Below are 24284 nucleotides of genomic sequence, written 5' to 3'. Positions count from 1 at the left end.
TAATTTCCTCAATATTACAATAGCACGTATTGTTGTGCTGCATGCATTCCCAATATACACTCTTATGAGTGATACATTTTCTTTAGCTTGTTTTACATTCCGTGGAAATCTTTACCTCCCGCCAAATTAATTGATGCACCAGTGTGGTTGGTGTTTGATGCTGTTAATGCTTTAACTTTTTTCATGCTTTTCCTTTAAGCAAAACAACTTTACTGTTAAATGTTAAAAGCTATATAATAAATATAATGTAACTAAGTAGTGGCCAAGTGGAACCAGTGACAGCTTGAATGCTGACCTCAGGAGACACAATGCAGTTATGATGTTTTGTAATGTACACATTCACAGATTTTATACTTTTTATGAGATGTCATATTTTTTATTTCTATACAGGGCAAACACATGTTGCATAATTTAACTGCACTTTATAATGATATCTAAACCTATAAAATATCTTTTTAACTAACTAAAGAGTCTAGAATTGAAAAACAGTGATGTTTAACTATGATACCAAGGCGCAAGAGGCTATACAATAGAGTGCAGTCTTTGATGTTTTTCATGTTTAAAGCTGTAGTGACCATTACTATCTGAATTTCACACACTGCTCAGGTTTCCATAACTAAGGCAGCCTCTTAACCTATTGCACAAGTAAACAAGCTGTAAGGAAAAAGAGCAACTATTGAGGCAAGAGAAAGTTTCACAGATGGAGCAGGAATAAATTAGCATAGTTGGTAATTGAGAAAGACATCTGATGGTTGATAAATGGAGGCAATTGGGCAAATAGGAGATAAATGCAGATGTCCTTCAGTGGGCACTGTGCTCATGAGGTTATAAGTCCTTTCTTTAGCAATTTTCTGTGTTAACATTTAAGGCTACGTTTATTAGATTTTTGATGTTAATTCTCCATATCTCTACAAAAGAAGAAAGAGTCGTGTTTCAGATTAAAAATGAGAACCATTATAAGCATGGCAAGATAAGGCACTAATGTCCCCAAGTACGGCTCATTCCAGTCTAAACTTACGAACCTTTTTCATTTGCCTGGATTTACCTTCATGTGTCTCCTGTGTACTACAATTCTATATGCACCAGTTCTTTCGGTTTGGATTTTAGAAATAAAGCCATGTCAGTGCACACAGTATCAATCAATGTGTCAGTTGCATATTGCTTAAGTCTGACACCTTGACATACATAATCATGTGAATTAGCAGGCTGGTAAAAGCTTTCAAATAATGGAGTAGCCTGTGTTCAAACCTGCATATTATTGTAAAATGTGCCTAGGTGCCTTTTGAAACCAGATGTAACATACACATCTTTCTGGTTCTCTTCTACTCTGCAAAGTGGAAGCATGACATCTAGGCTGCAGCGGCTCCTGTCGTACCACCAGCCAGCAGCCAAAACAATGAAAAATAAACTATAATAAACCCTTGCGGGGCTAGGGGGATGACAGGAGTGGTTACACTGCTATTCAGTACGCATGACGGTCTGGCCGACCATCTCATGACGGTTAATCCATCATCTCCACTGAAGCTCTCTCCAACCTGAGCTGATCTGTGTTGCTGGGTTGGAGAGAGCAGACGCAAACTCCCAATCTAACTTGGAGCGCAAATCATCGGCCCTCAGGCCAATCATGCATGAAAGTAGCCTCATGATTGGCCACAGTGGACTATAGGAGCCTGTGCCTGCAGCGGAGAGGAGCGCAAAGCGGCGATGCGGCAGGTAAGTGTTTCTTTTATTTGTCTCGTCATCCATCCCCCTCCTCCCACTCCTCGCCCCACCTTTCTATTGAAACACATCCCACTACTGCATCTAGGCTACCATTTTCTCTGTTGCACCTGATGCCCTGTGGGAGCATTGTCTTTTTATCAGCCTGTGGCTTGCATACCACTCACAATACACAATGCACAATGTGTATAGACACTTTGGGGCATATTTACAAGGGCATTGCGCCACCTGAGCATCACATTTTAGGACACTCTGGGGGCGCAATGACCTGTTCCACATTTGCAAAGCAGCGTTTTAGCCACTTTGCGTGGTTTAACGCCGCTGTGTAAATATGGTACCCTTTCAATTCAGGTATCTGCATTAAAAGGGCATTCAATGGGTGTTGCTGTGGGCATTCTACCACAACATCCATTGCTTTTTGACGCTGCCCCAGATTTACAAGGATGCATCAGTCTGAGGCACCAGCCAAAACTAACGCCACTGAAAAGCAGATAGATTGGCACAACGAGCAGAAAAACTTTATTTCTCCTTGTTTTTGCTTTTTCAATGTGCGCTGCTTTCTGTAGAACACACAGAAGGAGCAAATACCCTTTAAAGATTGTGTATGTACGACATGGTTTAGATTGAAGAGGGAATAGTAAATGTCACCACTTTAGTTTCCAACAACTTCCCCAAATTGGTTAAGATTGGAGTGGGAATAGTAAATATCACTGATTTAGTGTCCAGCAACTTCCCCAATTGTTTTAGAATGGACCGGGAATAGCACATTTCACCCCTTTACTTCCAACACCTTTCCCAAATTGGTTTAGATTGGAGTGGGAATAATAAATGTCTCACGCTTAAGTGTCCAACACCTTCCTCAATTGGTTAAGATTGGAGTGTGAATAGTAAATATCACTGATTTAGTGTCCAGCAACTTCCCCAATTGTTTCAGAATGGACCGGGAATAGCCCATTTCACACCTTTATTGTCCAACACCTTTCCCAAATTGGTTTAGATTTGAGTGGGAATAGTAAATGTCACCCCTTGAGTGTCCAACATCTTTTCCCAAATTGGTTTATATAGGAGTGGGAGTTATAAATGTCACCCCTTTACTGTCCAACACCTTCTCCCAATATAGGTAGCTTGGAAAGGGAAAAGTGAATGCCACCTCTTTAGTGTGCAGCAACTTGTTCAAATTGGTTTAGATTTGAATGGAAATTGTCATCCCATTACTGTTCAATATCTTCCCCAAATAGGTTTAGATTGGAGTGGAAATTGTAAATGTCACCCTTTAGTGTCCAACAACTTCCCCAAATTATTCTAGGTTGGAAGGGGAATAGTAAATGTCATCCAATTAGTGTTCAAAACCAGCCTCAAATTGGTATTAATTGGATTGGTAATAGTACATTTCACCCCTGTAGTGCCTATCACCTTCCCCCAATATGGTATGATTGGAGTGGGAATAATAATTGTCACCCCTATACTGTTCAAAGCCTTCTCCCAATATGGGCACATTGGAGTGGGAATAGTAAATGTTACCCCTTTAATGTCTAACACCTTCTTCGAATTGGTTTGGATTGTAGTAGAAATAGTAAATGTCGCCAGTTTAGTGTCCAACACCTTCCCCAAATTGAATTAGACTGGAGTGGGAATAGTATATATCACCCCTTCTGTGTCCGACATCTCCCCTAAATTGATTTAGATTGGAGTAGGAATATTAAATGTCATACCTCTACTGCCCAACACCTTCCCCCAATATGGTTAGACTGGAGTGGGAATAGTAAATGTCACCCCTTTAGTGTCCAACACCTTCCCCCAAATTAGTTTAGATTAGAATGGGAATAGTAAATGTCATCACTTCATTGTGCAACACCTTCCCCAAATTGGTTTAGACTGGTGTAAGAATTGTACATGTCACTCCTTTAGTTTATTTTTTTTTCATGATTTATATTGCAGTATCATTATTTAATTTCATAAAGTCATTCTGAAATCTTTTATTGCAATTTTATTTGGACTTAGTAGAAATACTTTGTGTTTATTACAATTGTTGTTTATTGGAAATACAATAAAAATAATGCTGTATGTCTGTAAGCAATAATATTATTCATTTCATTTTTTGTATAGTAAAGACATCACACGGTTTCTAATTTTATTTGTGTTTTCCAAGTTTATTTAGTGTACAATTTTACATTTTTAGTGACATACTTCAACTAAAAAATGTGCATTTGTGTTGGATTAAGTAAATAAAATTGGTTATTGGAAATAAAATTTAAAAAAATGTTGTATATCTGTAAGCAATAATATTATTCATTTCATCTTTTGCATAGTAAAGACATCACACGGTTTCTAATTTAATTTGTGTTTTTCAAGTTTATTTAGTGTATGATTTTACAGTCTTAGTGACATATACTTCAACTGAAATGTACATTATTATTTTTATTATTGAAAACTATGTAAATAATATTTAAATTACATTGTATTTTGTGCATGATCAGCTTCTATCTTCCGTTATCTAATGGATTTTTTACATTTATAAAATTGTTTTATATACATATTTTCAACATTATTTTATACCGTTATTGAATTTATAATTTTCTAACTTTTTATGAAAACACGTTTTCACATGTTTTACATGTTTAATTTTTTTTTCATATTTCTTTGTACATTTATTCAACATTTTTACAATGGTTCCCATTCAATTCAATAGGGATATACGGACACATGCATAAAAATTGTAAATTGCAAATTTCTAATTGCGAATTCCTGAGAATCGCAATTAGGTAACCACAATTTGCAATGCATGAAACTCAAAGAGTTTCAGATTGCGATTCCTAGGGGGTTGCAAATTGTTCTACCTCATTAATATTAATGAGGTAGATCGCAATTTACAACCCCCTTGGAATCGCAAAAATCATGAGGATGGTGGGCTGCTGAGGTCAGCAGACCACCATGTCCGTGATATCTTTTAAATAAAGCAAGCTTTACAAAAAGTAAAATGGAATGTTTTCTTTTAATTTTTTAAGACCAGGCAGTGGTCAATTGGACTACTGTCTGCTCTTAAAAATGCTTTAACAAACATTCTCAAAGTTAATGGGTTACCACCTATTTGAAGTAGGTGGTAATATGCACCACAACCTTCGAAGCAAGGTCCTGAGTCGAGGAGGCATTGTGCAGTGGTGGTTCTGAAGACCTGCATCGGGCATTTGTCACACAGCAGTTGCATCTCGCTGCATCAGTTCTGAGCAGATAACAGCTGGGCTGGCAGGGCACCTTCAAACCCACTTGCAAGGGTCCAGGACTAGGGTGGCACAACTTGGGGAGACAAGACCCACAGAAGTCAGAATCTAGGAACTGAACTCAAGGTAGTTGTGTCCCTGAGGCTCTGCTCAGGAGTTCCACCAACTAGCCCTTGGAGTCAATTTGGTAGCCTTGGGTTCAAGATGTGGATCCAGTACTTTTCACTGAGGTAGCAGGGCAGCAGGGCAGCAGAATAGCAGGGCAGCAGAGTAGCATTCCTTATTGCAGCAGAGCAACACAGCAGTCCTGAGTCCTCCACAGGTCCATTGGTGTACTGAAGACTTTTATCTGAGGGTCCCATATTTGTACTTGGTGAAATATTTGTTATAGGAGACGTTTCTTGAGGTTTCCACCTCGAAATGTATTTAGAATTTCCTGCCTCTCTGTCCTGACCCTGGCATGTCTGAGGGCACAAAAGACTAGTACAAACCCTTTGTGAATGTACCGGGGCTGATCCTTTGGGAGGTGTAAGTGTGTTAAGGTGACAACTGCTCCCCCTCATCAAGTCAGAAATGGCCCATCCTGCCAACACCTACTCCTCTTTTGTCTCATTGTCTGGGAGTGATACGAAAAGACCAACTGCCAGCTGCACCCAGTCATGTGACCCAGGATACAAGCTGCAGCCATCTGATGGTTAGCACATGGAAACGCCAACTATCTAAAAGCGGTATTTTCAAAACTGTGACTTAAAATATGACTTTACAATTAAAGAGGATTCTAACTAAAAAAAATGTAGACATTGATCTCAATATTCCCAACTAGTCCCAATTGAAAGTTAGCACTTATTAAAAGCAATAAGGTAACCCAATGTTATTCCATGGAAAAGGTAGGCCTTTCAGTAGCAAAAAACAAGTTAAATAGTTTTTGACTTCCAGGTACGTAAAAGTTAAAAGTACATGTCAAACTTTTTAAATACGCTGCACCCTGCCCCATGGGCTATTTAGGGCCTACCCTAGGGGTGACTTATATGTAGGCCTGGGCGGAGATCGTGGAGTTTCACTCAGCGGAATTCTGTGGAGTTACCGAAAAACTCTACCAAGTTCCACAGAGTTCTTTAAGCAGGGGGAGTATTACAGTCAGAACACACAACTTTACACAACTTTTTATAACAGCAGTTTACCAGGAGCGTCGCCCTGCTAACAAAAATGCCAAGAGCAGCAAAAAAATTAAATGATAATAAAGTTTCTTTATTTCATTTTATTTTTCAGTAACCCGTCCTGAACTGAGTGTCAGGAGAGCAAGGGGCAATTGCTGCTGATTGGCATCAGAGAGCTGTGCACTTATGTTTAAAGTGCACATGTCCCTTTGGTCTGCAGTCTTGCGACAGTTAGCCAGACCTGCTCATTTTAAACTTCTCTAACTTTGCTGTCTGAGGCGTCCTTAGAGAAGGCCACTCCCTCCAATCCTGATGCTTCTCTCATGCTGTGAGATGAGCGCTAGGATTGGGTAATGCAGTTTCCTGGGTCTGGTGCTAGCTGGAGAGAAGACACTTGAGGGAGGACGACGTTGAGGGGTATGTGAGAAAGGTAAGTGGCCTTTTTTTTTTTTTAATCAATTTTAATATCACCCGTAATTTTGCCATCCTCACCTCTGTCATTACCGCCAGCTGCCACTGCAATTTACCAATTCTATATTTACATCACAAGGTGGGGAAAGTGGCCAATAAATAGCAGAATGAAGGTGACGTTAAAAATAATACTTGCGTTTATCCGGCTTAGAAGCATTAATGCCTATCACCACATATGAGACGAAATATATCCGTAAATTTCCACACATACAAAGCTCAATACAGTATTCACAAAAACAGAAAGTCAAAGTTCATGGGAGTTCGCACAGAAGGCAGCCCACAAATGTAGTTTGCTGTGTCTCTGCGCTCCTTCCCAGTGTTTGTTTCCTGCACTTTTCGTAGTAAGCACTGCGCAAGAATGTGGCCCTGGGCTCTGCATGCAGAGCTGGAATGGGCTGCCCTTCTGTTTGCTCAAAGGCTACAGGTGTGTTTGTGCACCAGAAGCTCCCATTCAATATTTGTGCATGAGAATCTTTCATTTTGATAACCGCGCCTGCCACATGAATCCTCCATTCATACGATGGGATGCGCAATCCCCTTCATTCATAAAGTGCAATATACAAGAAGGTGTCGCTAACTGGATTCTTGTACTTACTGTGGTGCCATGCACTGTGCAAAAATCCATCCAAACCTAACATTTTTACAGTAAGTTACTATCTTTTAGCCCACAACGCGCGCCCGCCCAGCCTTCCCTCAATACAGGCGGAGCTATATGCCAAAGCCCGCAGTGATGGGGAGCAAACTAAAGTCCCACATAAACTCAAATGTAACCCCCTGTGAGCATTTGATCTGATGCGTCGATTCAGTATAAAACAAGTTGCTGCCTTGTTTTGTTTTGAGTGGCTGCGGTGCAGAAGGCAAAGGTGCCCTGCTGTTTTAAGCAAACCATGGGGCAGATTTATGAGCCCCTTGCGCCACTTTTGCGTCACTTTTAACATGGGAAAAGTGACGCAAAAGTGGCGCAAGGGGCTCATAAATCTGCCCCCATATGATTATGGCTGTCAACGGATCTAACATTTTGACAGAGGTGCAGCAGGCACGAACATGAATTGTTGTGATTGATGCATTCAGTGTCTGACCACTATGGAGTGGTATTGTAAAAACATAACCACCTGACCTAATTGGAAACATTACTCACATGGGGGCTTTCTTCAATAGCAAATCTGGCATCCTGCAATTTTTCACATTAAAACATATTTAAAAAGGAAATCTGACTGCAATGCGTTTTTTGCTAGGCTAAGGTTTGTCCTCTTCAAAGACTGCACAGTATCGGGCAGCGAGAGTGACATGTCTGAGACTGGAACATGAATGAGCGTTACCTGCTCTGTCTCTTCAGACCAAAGAGAGTCAACTGAAATAACGCAAAGAAAGTGTGAAATCAGTTCTATGTTGGCTAGAATTTGAACATGATCAGACCTTGGGGCGAGAGTGCTGACACCTGCAGCCTTCCAGAGGCCGCTTTCTAGCTCCAAGAATGCTCTTCCCCCCAGTTGTGGTACAAAAGGGGGTGGTGATGGACGGAGCATCAGAACCAATCAAACACTCACACCCAGTCAACAGATCTGGGTTTGATCCATCACCGTTCTTTAGCCCACTCTGCCACCCCAGTTCAGACATGGCCATATGCAAATCAGTCTGACCCTGTGCCTCATGGGAACAGTCCAGCCCGAACTGCCAAGCCATGCCTTCCCTGGACCGGAAACAAGCTTCCTAGGACCGGTTTCTGGCATTTCAGCCGTCTTCAGCCAGGCTTGCTTGAATCCAGTGGCAAAGTGAGCAAGGGACTCACGTCTGAGCATACCCTGCCAACTTATGGCGAACAAAGCGGTACAAAAGGGGGTGGTGATGGACGGAGCATCAGAACCAATCAAACACTCACACCCAGTCAACAGATCTGGGTTTGATCCATCACCGTTCTTTAGCCCACTCTGCTGTTTCCGGTCCAGGGAATGCATGGCTTGGCAGTTCAGGCTGGACTGTTCCCATGAGGCACAGGGTCAGACTGATTTGCATATGGCCATGTCTGAACTGGGGTGGCAGAGTGGGCTAAAGAACGGTGATGGATCAAACCCAGATCTGTTGACTGGGTGTGAGTGTTTGATTGGTTCTGATGCTCTGTCCATCACCACCCCCTTTTGTACCGCTTTGTTCGCCACAAGTTGGCAGGTTATGCTCAGACGTGAGTCCCTTGCTCACTTTGCCACTGGATTCAAGCAAGCCTGGCTGAAGACGGCTGAAATGCCAGAAACCGTTCCTAGGAAGCTTGTTTCCGGTCCAGGGAATGCATGGCTTGGCAGTTCGGGCTGGACTGTTCCCATGAGGCACAGGGTCAGACTGATTTGCATATGGCCATGTCTGAACTGGGGTGGCAGAGTGGGCTAAAGAACGGTGATGGATCAAACCCAGATCTGTTGACTGGGTGTGAGTGTTTGATTGGTTCTGATGCTCTGTCCATCACCACCCCCTTTTGTACCGCTTCCCCCCAGTTGTAGCACATGAACAGGGAGTATGCTGTAAAATGTACCTGCGCACCACTCCACAACTCTTAAAAGAATGAAATCTGAGTCTCGCGCTTGCTGTCTTCAGAAACAAGCATTTGCAATGCAATAGGTCTCGCATTACTGAAAGTTTGAGCTATTGGCCTTGCATTATTATTTGCTACGCCAATAGCTCAAACTTTCAGTAATGCAAGACCTATTGAATTGCAAATGCTTTTTTTTATTTTTTACATGTTGTTCAGAAGCTTAACTGCTGTGCACAGTACAAGAAAAAACATTAACAAGCTTATAGATTTTGCATTGACAAAACCTATTGCTTTGCCAATGCTTTCTATAAAAACATTGCTAAATCATGTTCCTGCGTGGGTAATATGAGGCAGCGTACGGACAGATGGCCTAGAGAAGTTGTGCCTATTCTGAATCTCCCTACAGCCCCCAAAAAAGCATGATAGTCTAGATGTATGTGCAGAGGATTATTAGATGTGCCTCTACGTGGAGTATCATTTCAAGCACTGTGTGTAAGCCCCATGTCTTCAACAATAACCTTACTAAGTGCAAAGCTCATATTGGAACTTTATTATTTGCATAAAGAGGAGTTCTGAGGGAAGTGTCCTGTGCTGCTCATGGTGCGTGAATGGTATGTTAATAATTGTGTGATTGAGCTTCTTCAGGAAATTACTGAAGGAACCAGTTTGAGATGTTTTTAATATAAACATTAAGCACATTTTTTTACCAATGCTTAAATAAGTCAGCATGATTTCACTTTTAAAGAATTTCTTTTTTTAATCACGGTGAGCCGACCCGCAGACACATTTAGCCCCGAAGTACTGACCATATCTTTGCATATAACCCCAGCAATTAATGTTGATTCAGGGTTAGAAACAACTCATGCAGCATCAACACAGTGAGGGCAAAACAGAGTGGTTTCACAGCAGAATTGGCAGTCCGAAAACAGTAGCAAGTCACTAAGGCAGGAGCGGTTGGGGGACGGGCAAGCAATGAAGAGGCAGGAAACAAGCAGGAAGGGGTGGCAAATGGTGTGCACTTTCACGGCCGCTTTGATGTCCTCAGTGGCCGTGCGGCTCACTGAGGACATCAAAGCGGCCGTGAAAGTGAGCAAACGAGTGCCTTTCAGGCTGCCAAATGGTGCGCGCGCCCGGAGCACATGCACTGTATTTGGAGGCCTGAAAAGCACTCGTTTGCACTTCCAGACCCCCCTTTAACAAAAGCTCTCGCGAGTGCAGCGCTAAAGCGCTGTCTCAGGCGAGACCTAAAAAGGTGCCCAATGCTGCAGGCGCGGCCTAAATCTGCGCTAGCGGCTGGCAAGTCTTGCGAACTCTCGGGGGCATGTCTCACTGACATTTGTGGCCGGCCAGCAAATCTCGCCGCAATTTGCGAGCGCTTGGCAACACTTGACGCTCTTGCCAGTGCAGGCAAAAAACCCAGCCCGAGCACGCAAAACTAAAATAAATTATGCTACGAGGCGGAATGTGGAATTTTGTGAAGATCCCCAATCTGCAAATTTCATGAGTGGATTTTATGCCCAGGCCTACTTATATGAATTAAAAGAGAAGGTTTAGTGTAGTATGCTGTACTTTAAGCCTTTGTAAGATGTTAAGTAGAATGCCGTGCTCACACAATTCTAAATGACATAGTGAGAGTGTCAAGGCTCTCTGTTCAGAATGAGATTGAAGAGTGAGCTGTTGGATGGACTGGAGCTGTGTAAGCAGGCTGAGGTTTAAAGGACCTTCTTAATAAATTCTTTTTGGACTTAACTACTTTCCTGTTGCAGTAGTCTTTACAATGGAGACGAGCTGAAAGAACCCTTGGTCCTCAACTCAAGAAACATTTACTTCACCTCAACTCTACCAGCTTCCAAAATGACCTCCTCTCTTCACAAGAGTGTCACCTGTCTACTTGGTATTGTATAATTTTACATTATTCCTTTCGAAGGAGCTTAAACTCTCCCTAAGGATTTACTTATACCTCATCCTGACTGGTACTAAAAACGGTAGTCTACCTGGGAACGTCTGAGCAGCTAACCGACATAACAAGAAAAGCGTGTGTAGTCATTTTGACTTTGCCTTTCTTCTGTGGAAGTCTGTCTTTCTGAACTTTCATGTGCTGCAGCGTGGCCCTCTGCGAATTTTCTTCATTTATGTTGAAACTGTTCAAAACTGTTTAATTATTGCAAGAAGTATCTGCCTGTTTACTGTGTGGTAAGAGGTAGCTGTGCGTGAGTGTTTATTACGTTTAAAGGTCTATTTCTTTCAAGCTACCTGACATTACAGTTTAACGTCCCCGCAAACGTTAATGTTAATTATCTTCGAGGCGAAACTCCACCGCGAGCATTGCTTTTCTTTAAACACTCGCTGCCTCTCTCAAACGTTGACGTTATATACCTGTGAGGCGAATTTCTACCGGGGTCATTGCTTTTCTTTAAGCGCTTGCCGAGATTCCTGCAGGCTCCCTCCTCCATTCACCAGTGACGCTGTTAACTCCTCTTACGAGTCTTCTACATCATACGTCATCCTTCTAGTAGAGAAGTTGCTCTGCTTGCCTGTGTCACGTCTTCAAAGCAGATTGTTCCTACTTCCTTTATAACGCTAGGCTATACAGATTCTGCTAGTCACAAAGTACATTCTAACCAGCGTAAGAAGCTTCGTTTGGAACTAGACAGCACTGTTTTTGGAACTTCTTTGTCCTTTATTACGTGGACAAAGCAACTCTCTTGTCTTCCTGGAAGACAAAGTTTGAGAACTTTAACATTTGTAAACCCCATCTATCCATTCTTCGGCGTGGGAAACATTCTCTTTTCCTTCAAGTCAGTGTTAGGCACACTTCATACTATTGTCTTGCCTGTCATTAACTCACAGTGACTGGCACACCTTAAAACATGAACTAATAATTTCTTTTGCAGGTTTCTTGTTCAAATCAGTGACAGGCACACTTTATTATTAACTTTTTCTTTACAGGTATCTTTCTCTCAATTTATAATTTGAAAGTGTCATTGTAGTAATTGTACAGTAGCGACAAATATAATCCTTGTCACCGTTATTGGACCATTCAAACTTCATATTTTTATACAATAGAGTTAAAATACAGAATGTTCCTCCTCCTCCATTTTTCTTGTCCTCTCCTGGCGAACAAAGCAAACACAAGGAGATGATGGACGGAGCACTGAAACTTTTCAGACACTCACCCCCAGTCACAGATCTGGGTTGAATCCATCATCATTCTTTAGCTCACTTCGCCACCTCAGTTCAGACCCAGCTACATGCAAATCAGTCTTGACCCTGTGCCTCATGGGAACAGTCCAGCCCGTCCTGCTAAGCCAGGTCTTCCCTAAACCGGAAATGAGCATCATAGGGCCAGTTTCTGGGTAACACCCTTCATCAGCCAGGCTAGCTTGAATCCAGTATCAAAGTGAGCAAGGGACCCACGTCTGGGCATACCCAGCCAACCTAGGGCAAACAAAGCAACCACAAGGAGATGATAGACACTCACCCCTAGTCACAGATCTGGGCTGAATACATCATCATTCTTTCCTGCCGAGCCACCTATCCCTTGGAAAAAATTGAAAAATGTGTTTTCACATTATTTGCGTGTATGTGGTGTCTCGCTCAGTGCAGAAAGAAAAATTTCACTTCTTTTACACTGTCTAGGTGCAGAAGAACAGGAAATATTTCAACATGTTCCAGAATTGACTTCTCAAGATACAGACAATCTAAATGATTATGAGATTTGTCTTAAGAAACTTGATTTGCATTTCTTGCCAAGAGTTTCAACCATTTTAGAAAGACACCATTTTGGTAAGTGTATGCAAAGATCAGGTGAGAATGCGGAAGAATATATTACAGAATTGAGAAAACTTGCCTCTACATGTAATTTTGGGACTAACTATGAAGAGAGGTTAAGAGACCAATGAATGTTAGGATGTACATTAAACAAAGTAAAAGAAGCATGTTGGGAGAAAGACAATCCATCTCTTTCTGACGTTATCTCCATAGCTAAATCTTGTGAACACACTAAAGCATGTTTTGATGAATTAAAAAAGAAAGATTGGGAAACACACAAGGAAGGAAATATACAAATAGTAAACAAGGTTAAAGACAAGCAAGATAATGTGAGGTCCTTTCAACAAAACAAAAGTGAGAGTAACAACTCGCAACTAAACAAAGAAGCTACTAATTACAGAAGTGAGCACAAAGGTAAAACTGGTTACAAGAATGAACCTTCAACTAGTAAATTCCAAGGTACTTGTTATAGGTGTGGTGAATATGGACATTCGGCAAATTGTAGAGATTGCATTGGTTGGAAAGTCATATCTAAAAAATGTAGGAAAAGAGATCACATCTCAAAATTTTGTCATAGTGGGACTCTCAAAAAGAAGGTTCAAGAAATCTCTTATGATGAAGAGTGTGAAGTAGAAGAAACCATTATGAGAATAAGTGGAGGAGAAAAGAGTGGTCCTTTTGATGTAGTATTTATTGAGAAAATTTCAGTACAAATGCTGTTTGACTCAGGTGCTAAAATCACACTAATTCCTAAAGTGGTTTATGATGAGCACTTGTTCAACAAAGTAGTATTGCATAAACCTGACATCAAAGCAAAAGGTTATGGTGGTAAACCTATTAAGCTTTCTGGATTTTTTAACGGCAATATAGTTTTTAAATCCAGTACAGCTTCAGGAAAGGTTTACATCTCTGAACGGGGTGACTCTTTAGTGAGTCGGGCCCTCCAAAAGGATCTCAGAGTAATTCTCGATCCCAATTAAACTCTATCTATAATACTAAAACAAGATGAACCCACTCATACACAACCAAGTCAAGACTTAAGTCTCAGTGGTGAACAAAACAAATTATTACAAACTATCACTTTCTCACTTGAAAGTGAGTTTCCAGAAGTGTTTAACGAACATCTAGGTTGTTGATAGGCGACTCCCACAAGATAGTATTGAAAGAAAATTCTGTACCACTAGTTAGCAAAGTTAAAAGTGTTCCCATTAAGGTTAAAGAGAAAATGAAGATTGAACTTGACAAGCTGTTAAAGGGTGGTATCATTGCTGAAGTTGAAGCCACTGAGTGGGCGGCTCCAGTAGTCATGGCACTCAAGGCTATTGGTGAGTCTAGACTCTGTATAGATTTAAGAGAGCATGTTACCTCTCAAGCTGTAACAGCGTTCATAACACCGTCTGTGACATATAAGTTCTTGAGGATGCCATTTGGGCTGATTTCGGCTGCAGCAGTTTTTCTAAGAATGATGGAACATGTTTTTAAAAATTGTGATGGAATAAAGATCTATCAAGATGATATTCTCATTTTTTCAAGCACCGAACAAGAACATGATAACAGGGTCAAAATGGTATTAAATAAACTCAAAGAGAATGGTCTGACTCTCAAAGCAAAGAAATGCAAGTTTAATATCCCCAGCATTGATTTCTTAGGTCATACTATCACTGGATCTGGCATCAAACCTAAAAAGGAACTGGTAGAAACCATCAACGAGTTGGCCAGCCCTTGTAACTAAGATGAAGTTGTGAAATTTCTAGGGATGTCAGAATATTATACTAAATTAATTCCCAACTTTGTTGACAAAACTTGTAATATGAGACTCTTACTAAAAAAGGGGGTTAGCTTCGCATGGTATGCTGAGTGTGAAAGAGAGTTCAAACTCATTAAGAAACAGTTGTCTGAAGCTTCCTCTTTGAAGAGCTTTGATCTCAACAGGGAAATTGTTATAATGACTGAAGTCAGTGCTACAGGATTGGGTGCGGTCATGTTGCAGGAATTTGATGGAGTAGAAGTAACCATCCTATTTTTATCTAGGTGTTTGAGAGGAGCAGAATCTAATTATTCTGTAGTGGTGAAGGAAGCCTTAGGAGTATACTGGGCTGTGAGGAAACGTCTCAAATTCTTGTGGGGAAACAATTTTACAATTAAGACAGACCATAAGCCACTGAGAGAGATATTTGGGAAGAAGGGCTTAGACAACATATCCTCCAGGATACGCAAGTGGGTTGTCACACTTCAGGAATTTGACTCTCGTGTAGAATACGTCCCAGGTGCTAAAAATAATATAGCTGACTGTTGCTCTCGCTTGACCACGAGAGAAAATGATAAAGACTACATTTTTGAGGACGGTTCTAGTGAGTTTGATGAGTATGCAGTCTGCAGTGCCAATGACAGTGTAATAAAAAGAAGATATTTGGACCAGTGAACTTTCAAAGGATGAAACGTTGCTGTTCCGAGTAGCATCAAAAACAGTTGGAGCAAACATGACAAAGTAAATGATGCTCTAGCTGGATTCTATCGTGTAGAAGACGAGCTTTTGTGCCAGAATGGCATCTTGCTGAGAGGAACCAGGTTGATTCCTCCAACCAACTTAAGGAACCAATTAGATGAATTTGCCCAGGAGAGCCACCCGGGTATCTCTAAGATGAAAGAAATACTAAGGCAAACTTACTGGTGACCATGGATTTGACATCTGTATCAAGAGGTCTGTGAGGGAATGTGTTGAATGCAACAAATGTGACAAAATTCTCAAACCGAGAGTTCAACCCATGACTTTAAGAGAACTACCCATCAAGCATTCCAGCGCAGACAAATACATCATTGTACTGATAGATGTTTACTCTAGGTGGCCTGAAGTCAAAGTCATGAGCTCTGTGGAGATAAGAGATGTGATAAAGTTCTTAGAGGACATTTTTGTGAGAGAGGATTTCCCTAACACTTTATTAACAGATAATGGGGCTCAATTCACATCAAAAGAAATGGACAAGTACTTGTCTGATAAAGGTATCATTCACTAAAGGTCTGCGTTGTACCACCTAGAAACGAACGGCATTGTTGAAAGATTTAACAGAGTGCTTAAAGAAACCATCCAGCGTGCCATATCTTACCAGAAGTGTTGGCAAACTGAGATTCTCAACAAAGTTAAGAACTATAGGTTTTTTCCGCATTCCATGACAGGCAGAACCCCTTTTGAACTGTTCCGCAAAAGGATGCCGAATACTATGTTGTGTCCCTCTTGGATCCTGAATAAATCCCACAACTTGAAACTTGTTGAAAATGACCATGAGAAATTTAAAAAGGAGATGAAAAGAATGTGTGATAACTAAAGGTGTTTTGATGTTAGAAAAGCAGTAAAGGAGTCAATCATTAATGTTTATGACTTAGATAGAATTAAAAATCCTTGCAGGGGAACAACTAATCATGGGTCCAAATACCTGTTGCCTATGAGAGTGATTAAGCTCTTTAAAAATTCTGTCAGAACAGAGGATCACAGAGTGTGGAATTTAAGCAGGGTTGCTAAACTCCCTTATCAACATCTCTCTAATGATTGTACAGAGAATGACTACAAGGAACCCCTGTCTCTGAAATATCGTTGTGAGTCAGACAACTCGAGTCAATGTAGCACTAGGCAGCATGCCAAACCAAGGTAGTTGTGAGACTATATGTTGTGTTAAATTCCACCCCTTGTAGGAATTTTGCATGTCTATTTTATTTTGTATTATCTTTCAATTATTTTGTTATTAGGGGGAAGGTGTGTAGTATGCTGTACTTTCAGCCTTTGTGAAATGCTAAGTAGAATGCTGTGCTCACATAATGTCAAGGCTCTCTGGTCAGAATGAGATTCAAGAGTGAGCTGTTGGATGGGCTGGAGCTGTGTAAGCAGGCTGAAGTTTAAAAGACCTTCTGAATAAATTCTTCTTGGACTTAACTACTCTCCTGTTGCAGTAGTCTTTATATTTAGACCTTGAAAAAGGTTTATTTTTTCAGGTCCAAATGGTGGTTTAAAACTGTACACGCAGTCTGCAATGATATGCCTCAGGGATATTTTAAAGGCTACTTAAGTGGAAGGGACAGTCAGTGCTCCAGGCTCACTAGTAGCATTTAATTAACAGGCCCTGGGTACATGTAGTACCAGTTTAATAAGGACTTACAGGCAAATTGAATTTACCAGTTGGGTGGAAGACAATTTTACCCTGTTTAAAGGAGAGAGCACAAGCACTTTAACACTGTCCAGCAGCTGTCCTGAGGAAAGTACTTGGTGGAGTTAGAATATACATTTTTCCCTTGTCTGTGTTCAGCATTTGCCCTGAGGTAATTACTCGGTGGAGTTAGAATAGTAATTTTGGCTTTTAGTCACTGTCCAGCATATGCCCTGAGGTAAGTACTTGGTGAAGTTAGAATCATTATTTTTCCCTAGTCAGTCTGAGGCACTTGCCCTGAGGTAATTGCACAGTGGAGTTAGAATAGTAATTCTGGCCTTTAGTCACTATCCAGCAACTGCCTGAAGGTAAGTACTTGGTTGAGTTAGAACAGTAATTTTTTCCATAGTTTATGTCCAGCACCTGTCCTGAGGTCTTTGATGTCAAGTTTCATTTATGATGTTTATTAATAGAATGTGTTTTGTAAGATATTTGTTTGTATATTTTTTGTTGTTAATTTTAGAATTTCTTTTTTATCTTTTGTGAATGAAAGTGCATTTCTGTATTTGTTGTAATGGCGCATTGTAATGGTATGCATGCTGATGCATTCCATGGTAATGGTATGCGTGGTAATGACACTTTTAATAATACCCCATGTATATGCGTGGTAGTGTGTTTCGTGGTGAAAACGTGCATTGTAGTAGTTAGTGCGTTGTAAAAACTGCGTGGTTTAGGTGCATGTGGTAAAGGCACTCATTGTTCCATCATACATCCCCTTTGAAGGGTCCTATGAAGAGAGGTTGAAGTCCAACCTTCTGTTGTTCTATGTGGCTTCTTAGTACCAAAGAGACTGAGGTTGTGATTGTGGTGAGACATTGCTCCCTAATGAGTAAAGTAGCTTGCACAGCATTTCAATGCCACTGGTGGCTGCCATCTGCTGTGCTCTGGGTAAAAGCCTCCAAGGTACCCAGAGTCCAGCAGTGTGAATGCACTTCATGATGGATACTATCCCTGAGTTACAGGGAGAAGCCTTAAATGATAGCCTAGGTATCTCGACTTCTGAGGCAGACTGCACATCTGGATGCCTCTGCCAATTTAACACGCCAGGAAAATGAATTTACTTTCACTTTCACCATCAAAGCCTTATACCTCCACAGTGGAGGTGGATACCTGCTTCCCGGGATATTAAACTAAAGGCCTTATTACAAGCTTGGCGGTCTTTCACTGGAACCACCACCACGGCAGTCCACGGAAGACCACCAAGCCTGTAGGGAACCCACGGCGTCTGCTTGCTTTGGCTTAGGAATAAAGCAAGCAGTCATGCCGCCGCAAATCCGGCCTGCTTTCCGCACCGCCAATACTGTGGGATCCTGATGGTGGCCGCGGTCTTTTGTCAGTTCCACCACCACCATGGTAATTCCAAGGTTCCGCCATACTCGTAATAAGCCCTTCAGCCTAGAATGCTCATTACTTCCTGAAAAAGCATGATCCTTTGGAAACCATATTGGAGTTACTCCTACTCCGGGAGCATTATGCCTCCAATTGGATGTGCTCTGAAACTCAATAGCTTAGGTCTTTGACTGGGGAGAACCCCATGAACAACAATGTTGGGTGTTCAATTTTTGCCATTTTCTTCATTTGTCTGAAAATTTGCCCATCTGCAGGTTAGTAGTTACTAATATAAAAGTAAATTATTCCATGTAAAATATAGCATTCACAGGCAATCATCCCCAGAACATTTCCTAAATGAAGGGGCCTTATTGAATCATAAATATTGATTGCTCAGATATGCCCTTTCTAGTGTGATGGTATGGTGGCCCCTGACCTGTTTAACTTGTGCTAATTCTCTTCAATGTTGGACCTACACATATAAAGGTCCTGTAAAATTCAGGCAAAGTAGACAGATTTTTTGACTGATGGCTTACATTACACATTATTTGTCTTTTTTTCATTATATTTTTATGTGGATCAGTTTAGAACCAGAAAGATAATTTGGAAGTAAAAGAAAAAACCAAAAACAGATATCAAAATAAGATTAGATATTTTGTTTTTGTTTAATCCTTTCACTGATAGGTAAAATGGCTGTTTCATAAGAATCTTCATAAGAATCTTTCCCACTACGTACCATCACAGTTACACACAGACAGAGAATGGGTAAAACACTTTGAAACATCAGCCCCCTTTTCAAGCGTGTCAGTGTTGATAGTAGGCGAATTGCAAAACACCCCAGGCTTTACACATCAAGGGGCCGATTCCGATAGCCGGTCGGACAGCTGTCCGTAGCCTTACCGTGCGACCGACACGTACCCGGAGTCGGTCCGTCCTGTAGAGTAAGTACAGTGCGCATAACTGCCAAAAACACGACCGACACGTAGGCTGTGAATCAAGCCCCATTCTCCGTCCGAGCCGTAACTCCTAAAGATGAACCGAGTCGCCCGGAAGCAGTATCCATAGCAGTTTCCGGCATGACAAGTACGATGCGTACTTCCTACGCGCCGGACGGGTCGTCACGTACGGGACGTCACAGCATCCGGAAAACAAGCATATCAGCTACGATTCACGCCACAAATCAATACACGGCTACGAGACGGACCAGCTTGCAGCGGGTACGAGACGGAGCAACAAGCAGCGTGTACGACACAAACACTTCATGAATCCCATCGCGCAGGTCATACCGGTACTCTACATCTATGACCGGATCAGGGACCGACGGCGACGGCGCAGGCGGTAAGTCAGACACCTACAACACAAACAAACGACACGTACCCACAAACTGGCACACACACACAGGGGATCCACATCCTGGCCACTAACAACAGCCCACCAAAGGGGTTGCATGGCCAGCACCACTAACACCCCCACCCATAGTGGATCTGTTGCCCATCACTACTGCCACCCACACCCATATGGACTATGTTGCCCATCACCCCTGCCACCCCCATCCATAGGGCTGATGTTACCCATCACCCCTGTTACCCCCACTCACAGGGGACCTGTTGCCCATCACTACTGCCATCCACATCCATATGGCTGATGTTGCCCATCACCCCTGCCACCCCCAGCCATAGGGCCTATGTTGCCCATCACCCCTGCCACTCCCACTCACAGGGGACCTGTTGACCATCACTACTGCCACCCACACCCATATGGCTGATGTTGTCCATCACCCCTGCCACCCCCACTCACAGGGGACCTGTTGCCCATCACCCCTGCCACCCCCAGCCATAGGGCTTATGTTGCCCATCCCTACTGCCACCCCCACTCACAGGGGACCTGTTGCCCATCACCCCTGCCACCCCCAGCCATAGGGCTTATGTTGCCCGTCACCCCTGCCACCCACAGCCATAGGGCCTATGTTGCCCATCACCCCAGCCACCCCCACTCACAGGGAACCTGTTGCCCATCACCATTGCAACCCACACCCATATGGCTGATGTTGCCCATCACCCCTGCCACCCCCACTCACAAGGGACCTGTTGCCCATCACCCCTGCCACCCCCAGCCATAGGGCTGATGTTGCCCATCACCCCTGCCACCCACACCCATAGGGCTTATGTTGCCCATCACTACTGCCACCCCCACTCAAAGGGGACCTGTTGCCCATCACCCCTGCCACCCCAGCCATAGGGTCCATGTTGCCCATCACCTCTGCCACCCCCACTCACAGGGAACCTGTTGCCCATCACCACTGCCACCCACACCCATATGGCTGATGTTGCCCATCACCCCTGCCACCCCCAGCCATAGGGCTTTTGTTGCCCATCACTACAGCCACCCCCAGCCATAGGATGGGTAATGCACAACACATCCAGAATACTCCAACATCAGGTATGTCCGCAAAATACATCCCCCCTAACATCATGACAACTGTGTAGTCTGTGACAAATGCCCACAACAGTGATTATGTCTATGAGCATACAATGTAAGTAACAGCACACGTGTGACCAACACATGAGTGTGACATACACAAGCATCACCATAGCACTGTGGCAATGTAAAAAGAACACCCCCTCACTGTGTAGAACAGAAGTTAAGTGGGGGCTCACAAAATGCAGCAGATGTGGAGCATTGTGGTGATGGGGACCAAACCCCCTCATCATAGTGACCAAAAGGTAAGTGTCATCATGGTCAAAGCTGCAAATAACAAACCACATGTATGATCCCTGCTTCCAACACATCAAACACTTCTGGGGCAAACTAGTGGTTGTGTCCCATACACACAGAGATGTGGTGAGGCTAACAGTGCTGTGAAAACATAACACACTCTCGGTCATGTGCAGACAAGAACCACACATGGGGGCTGACAATGCATACAGCGTACAATGACACAACAGCAGAAGTGACCATCACCAAGCATGCACACATCTCGAAAATAGACACACCAATCAAAACAACATGTGTAGACTGTAGGTGTCAGCTCACAAACTCACATTCCATGCCAGCAATGGCACCCAACAACCAGGATGAATGTGTACAATGATGTGAAATGATGACTCACAGGGACAGCATGCAAAATCACAGAAACAGCATCCAGACAAAGGCCCACAACAGCAATACCAATGCACTGGTGCCGATGCACAAACACAAACAGGCAAACTCACACTGCACATCGGACACAACATGTGTGTGTGTGTGTCACAGTATCCCCAGGCAACTACACAACACATGAGGGGGGCTGAACCAAAGTGACACAGATGTGGACACTGTGCCATACAAAAGTAAACCATCATTGGGACACCCTCAGTGGGCAATCAGGCGTTGGGAGATGAGAGGGAGCACAACAGACACATGTGACACAAGCTGTAATGAACACCAACTAACACAGCAAGAGACTGACACACAACACTACTACCCCCAGGGAACAGACATTGGGGTGACACAAGCATGCATGACACCTTCACTGTGATGACAAAGGCAGATGTTGTACAAACTGGGAAACCCAGACATGTGTCCTGTGCCACAAACGTACATCACACATACACAAACACAAATCACTCAGCATGGCCACTCATCCATGGACAAACGGGAGCTAGGGGACCACCTATGAAAACATTCACATCAGTCCACCATCAACACCACACACCCTGAAGTGCAACAATGTGTATCTGTGAAGCTCACATTGACAGGTGACATTGCACATGCACCCATTACAAACACATGAATGTTGGGAGGAACTAGGGTGCACACACACATCACACAAGGACAGTTCACAACCCTAGAGAATGACAGACATACTGCACAGTATGCGGTACATGGCTATGACCACAAAGTTCATGTAACCTTCAGAATCCCTGCCACAGTCCCAGGACAATGCAGATGCCAAGGAGAAACACAAGGCACACATGCTGACACCTGCCAGCATCGCAGCTGTGAACCCGACAAGTGGGAGCAGTCACTCGCACATACAAATGTCTCAATCACTGAAAACTACCACCTAGGGACAACTCCTGATATTGCGAACAAACAAGTGCCTTGTGGAACCCTGACTGTGTCCCATCTGTGTCTGACAACATCATCACCACTCAGAACTGACAAATCCCAATGATGATACACCAATTAAAAGTAGTGTGTCATGCACCCACACATCTGGTAGCCCATTGGAAAAGTAGTGGGATGAACCCAGTACTACTCAGCAAGCATCAACAACAGGAACATATAAAGGGAACACTGTCTGTGCATGAAAAGGGATGTGGACACACACACATGCTCATACAACACACACCATGGGCCCAGGCCATGTCACTGGACAACACACTTACTTGAGGGGACACAACTCCTGTGGGAGCCCAGCTGTGCCAAACACATTCACCGCAAGTCCCACTCATGTCTGCAGAACACTTGGTCAGTCAGCCATCAGTAACCACACAATGAAGTCTCTGGTCACAACAGCCCGGGTACGTAAGTCTCCCCTAAGTCATCTGCACATACCCAAAACATATGTCTAGCAAGTTGCACAGAGGCCCCAGTTGCTCCTATTACAATGATGCCCACACCTGTAGGTGCAGTGTTGATGAGCACAAAGTATGTGGAAGTGACAAATTTGACAATGGGAAGCACATCATATGTGCAGGGGTGCAAGCCACAGATGTGACCATGCAAATGAAATGCTCACAAAGAGAAGTACGCAAATAGTTGATCCTGACACACCAAGGTAGCTGCAAAGGATGACATGGATACCCACCAGAATAGGATACATATCTCATGGACCACAGGGAGACCTCACATCAACACATCAGTATTCAACATTGTAAACCAAGCATTACAGGTGCAAGGGCATGTAAAACAACATCAACATAATGTACAGCTAAATCAAGTTCACAGGGACAAAGAAAAAAGCTTTATTCAGCATATTAAAAGTGAAACGTCTGTTCTAACAAAAGACCAATGGCCAGTCCATGTCCAAATGCCAAGGAGTGAACTAGAGTGACAAATTCAGTATATGACAACTGTCACACCTTGCTTGCCTGCACTGCTAAGGACTGGGGTCATCCCCTCAGAGGGTCATATATGGGGGCAGGCCAGGCACCGCAGGGACAGGATCAGGGCGCAGCAGAAGGAGGCAGTGAAGAGGTGGTGGATGCAGGTGAGACACTTGCAACTGCAGTGGAGCTGACTGAAGTAGTGGGTGCTGTCACAACTGTGGGGCACATGTCAGATGGGGTGGGTGCCGACACAGCTCCAGTGGGCAGGTCAGATGGAGTGGATTGGCTCACCACTGCAATGCCCAAGTCAGACGGGGTGGTCGTGGAATCCAAAGCAGTGCCTACATCCATGGGAGCGGAATGGGGGACAGGTGAGGTCAGCAGGGCAGGGCAGGTGGGGGGACACAGTCCACACATCAGTGACACCAACTGTCTGACCAGGTGTGGAGAAGCAAGAGCTAGGGGGGGATGGCCTTAGCATTTTGGGGATGGTGTATCTGTGTGTGGGGGAACCCAGGGCAGGGAGTGGCGGGGGAACCTCTGGAGTGGTGGCCTGGGGGATGGAGGACAGAGACTTTGCCTTGGAGCTGTGTGGTGGTGGGGGGGGTCTTGCTCTTCTGGCACCGGGGGGACTTGCGGGTGGGCGTCTCGGGCTGACTGTGCCTGGGGGAGGGTGTCCGGGTGTGATGGGCACTCCCTTCTGTGTGTGGGGACTTGCTCTTCCCCTTGTAATCAGGATCTGTAGGGTCTGTGGGGAAGAGGCCAATGTCACAGAGGAAGAGCTTCTGGGGGGATGGGGTTGCAGGTGAGGGAAGGGGGCAGGGAGGGAGACGTCTCGGAGGACTGTGGAGTGGTTGTGGATGACT

Source organism: Triturus cristatus, chromosome 3_2 (genome assembly GCF_964204655.1).
Source record: "Triturus cristatus chromosome 3_2, aTriCri1.1, whole genome shotgun sequence".
NCBI classification, from domain to species: domain Eukaryota; kingdom Metazoa; phylum Chordata; class Amphibia; order Caudata; family Salamandridae; genus Triturus; species Triturus cristatus.
The sequence above is the reverse complement of the archived record's forward strand: the minus strand, read 5'-3'. Positions refer to the sequence as shown.